Here is a 4,431-nt window from a genome sequence, read left to right as displayed (position 1 = left end):
CTAGCAGATGGATGTAATTATATACTGTTTTGAAATTGGCCATCGAGAAACTTTTTATTTAACCAATACTAGATATCAAGGTATTTTAAATTGTCAAGTATCAACATAAACAACTTCAATGATTATATAGCTTTATATGGGATGTGGAACCTGGCATATAGCGAAAATGCTCTTAATCTCCGTTTAAATGATTATAGTTTACAATTTTCATGAGTGAACTGTTGGATGCAATAATTTCACTGCGTAGAATGAGAGCGAGAGCAAGAGAGGGAAACAGAGAGGTAAATATTTAACAAAGCCTGAAGAATTATAGGACCTACTTCAATATGCTCTATAGGTGAGGGGTTCTTCAAACATTTTTAAGTGTACATTTATATACCTTGAAAATAATTAAATCAAAATAAATTAAATTAAGGATAAAAAAGAGAGTAACAAAAGACCCGGCCTACTGGGCCTAATAAAGTGTAATATTGAATTCAACCCGACCCAACATCAGACCACATATGGGTTTTCTATGGGCTGGATTTATTCACCGGCTCAATACAATCTGGGCCTGATCAGTACTCCTCCAAAGTCCAAACCTTCGTTTCCTCCAAAGAACTTTCTATTTCAAAACAAAAGTAGCCCCTTGAATTGCATAACTGATTCCCCACCAAAGAGACTACATATGTGTAAAGATATATACGTAAAATGCGCTTCAAAAATTTAAATAATAAAATGGCTTGGTGATTACTACCTGAGATTTCAAACCCAAAAGTGCAAAAGGGCTTGGTGATTACTCTATGCTACCGTTTGGTTCGGGGTTAAAGAAAAACTAATTATTACAGGGATAGGGTTAAGTTCAGGATTAATGTGGGATTAGAATATTTTTATGTTTGGTTGAGAATTGGAGTTAGTACAGGATTAAAAAAAATAGTGTTTGGTTGGAGTAGGTGGGGTAAGAAAGATAGTGGGTAATATAGTGTTTTGTTTGATTGGAGTAGTGGAGTAGGATGGGGTTAGCTGGGGTTAGCTAACCCCACTCCAAATGGGTTATCCCGGATTAGCCCATTTAGGATGGGGTTAGCTAACCCCACCCCCTATAATCATGTTTGGAAATAAAACCGGGGTTAAGGAGTTATCCCACCTCTTAACCCGGAACTAAACACAAGCTATGAGATTCCTAATTCGAAAGTTACTTGCTTTATATTTCAATTTTCAACTAAGTTTATTTCTAAACAAATGAAGGATAGGATGCTACTTTTTTCTCTCAAAAAGAATATTAAGTAGTATTTTTGGCCCTCAACCTTGTATACATATAACCAGCGTGTTATCGTTTTTGCATTTGGCCATATATGATTCATATGATAGATAATAACAGTTGAATAGTACTTCTATACTTGTTATTTTTTTGATATCTTTTATTTATTTCTATTCAACAACTCATATTTAATTTTTTTTAAATAGTGACCGGCAATAGCAGATCACTTTGAGAAAACCTCAAAAAATGTATTTTGGTTTTTTAATACATGAATAATTTAGTAATTTTATTTTTACTATATTATTAAATCTCTATTCTGTCTTTGTTTTCTTTTTCTCTCTCTATCTTTCCTCTTCATCCACAGTAGAATTGTAAAGGGGCAGGATTCGGGGCGGATTTTTAAAAATTTGGACCCAAATCCGACTATCAAACTTGAACCCCGACCCGAACCTAGACTCAATGAATTTTAGAAAATAATATCCACACCCGTAACTGACTAAAAATCCGAACCCCGAACCTTAGCCCGAATCCGGAAATCCAAACCCGAAATATTTATTTCTCTTTAATATATTTTAAAATATATTAAATCAAATCTAAATTTTTAAAATACATATTCAAATATAATTTCAAGCATTTATATATATTATATATAATGTAAAAGAAATTTGGATTTCCATTGATTTTTGGTTCGGATCAGATACAATCAAAATCTGCACCCGAGTTCAAATCTGTCGAGTTTTCGTCTTTGATATTCATATCCAAAGCTATATCCATTTAACATAGATAAATCTACTGCGTTTGTTTTCAGATTTGGGTTCGAATTCAGATATAATTATGGGTATCCGTACCCATTGACATCCGTAATTTATAGATATTTTGTCATTTCATATTCTTAATCCATAGATATTTCATTAAAAAACATTACAACATATTAAATGCATTGAATTTAAATTTTTTTTACCTACATTCAAATTTTTTTAAATTTATGATAAAAAATTAGTATCTAAACTAGAGGTATCCGTACCCATTGACATCCGTAATTTATAGATATTTTGTCATTTCATATTCTTAATCCATAGATATTTCATTAAAAAACATTACAACATATTAAATGCATTGAATTTAAATTTTTTTTACCTACATTCAAATTTTTTTAAATTTATGATAAAAAATTAGTATCTAAACTAGAGAAATTTAAAAGTTTCATAAACAAATTAAATATATTGAATTCGTTGTTATCAACATTAAATTTGTTAAAATAGTAACACAAATTTTTTTTATTTAATTTTAATTTTTTAAATTTAAATATTAAATTTTTAAATTCAACATATTTAGAAATATTACTATTTCTAAAATTTCTAAAATTTAACTTAATGCCTAAATTAGAAGAATTCTAAAATTCCTAAATTTAATACGTAAAATTTGGGATATTAATCAAATCTTAAATTAATGCTTAAATTAGTGCAAAATTAATACTAATTTGGAATATTAATTAAAATTTTTTTAAAATTTTGTCTAGTTTAATTACAAGAATATCCTCACATGAAATAATCTTTTAACCTGCTACATAATAAAATAACATTTTTAACTTTCATTTATCAGCTGTTAAGATTTTTTTTTTAATTATAAAATAAAGTAGCTGATCATTAATTTCTCATAACAGTTACAACAAGTGCTTCCAATAGTCCAAACTTACTGTAGAGTAATAATTAACATCACTATCTTTTATATATTAGAATACAAAACGAATTGTATAAATTTTAGGGGCGAGATTATAATACTTAAATTGGACGTTGTAACTCTATAATCTTTCTTAAGATGTAGATTTTGGCTTCATTTTTTTAAGTAATGTATCCGAAAATAATAAAGCGGATCGGATTTTTTTGCCGATTTTTATTAGCTCTTTTTTAAAGATACATACTGTATATATAAACATATAACAGCAGATTTTGTAGATCTTCTCAATAAAATTTGGGATCCTTCCATTTAAGTTTTGTCCCCAACTTGTGTATATAAAATATACAACCATGTTGTTGTTTGTGTAGTTGGTGAGACATTATATATAGAAGGATAATAATAATAGTTATAATAAACTGCTTCTAATACGTCCAAAAACTTACTGTGCATGAAGCTTATCCCGTCGCCGCATAGATTAACTACAATTATTTTGATTACATTGGACTGAAGAGCTCTCAAATATATATAGAATATTTTGAAATAGGTTGGTCGATACTTCTTCATTTGTTGATCTCTTTATTTGTTAATTTTTTCAATTTGAACTATTTTAGTTACATTGCAATAAATCTTGCATTTAAAGATACTTTAAATAATAATTAGTGACGTTTTAAAGTATCAGTAAGAATAGCTCCGACACTTGTAAAAGCGTCGAGTAAAGAACCGTTAAGTAAATATGTCGAGATAATATATCGATATTTTAATATAACATCGAAAATTTTATATCAGTATTTGATAAAAATATGTTTATTGACGACACTTTATCATGATGTCGGCATATATCAAATATTGAAGACGCTGGAATAGAGCGTCGTTAAAAATATATTTTGTTATAGTATTAGTTAAATTATTATTTTATTAAATCTAACAGGGTTACTAGCAATTAACCCTTAATTATTCAAGTTTTATTTACTTAGGCCCCGTTTGGATCGCGGGATAAGCGGGGATAACGAAAGTTATTCCCGCTATTCCACCAAACGGAGTGAAATTTGGCTGGAATATTTTATCCCGGTCAAACCTTGCTATTCCCGGTTATCCCGGAATAGCAAGGGATTTGCTATTCCACCATTTTGGTGGAATAGTGCTATTCCAATGCTTAATTTCAACTTAATTAAAATTATAAATTGAATTAAACTAAATTATATAAATATAATATGTTATATATTATAATACATTATTTTTATTATAAAATTATTAATTGTACTATATTACATATGATTTATATTTAAATATTATAATAAAATTTATAATAAATTATATTTAAATATTATAATAAATTCTTTTTGCTAAATTTAAGTTTAAGTAGAATTTTAAAAAAATTTATAAATTTATTATAATAAATTATTTTTATTAATTGTTCCCACCACTATTCTTATTTTAAAATTTTAAAAATTAAAAATTTAAATTTTTAAAATTTATAATTTATAATCTCAAAATTAAAGTTTAAAATTTAAATT

Source organism: Ananas comosus, linkage group 13 (genome assembly GCF_001540865.1).
Source record: "Ananas comosus cultivar F153 linkage group 13, ASM154086v1, whole genome shotgun sequence".
NCBI classification, from domain to species: Eukaryota; Viridiplantae; Streptophyta; class Magnoliopsida; order Poales; family Bromeliaceae; genus Ananas; species Ananas comosus.
This window is presented reverse-complemented; position numbering follows the sequence as displayed.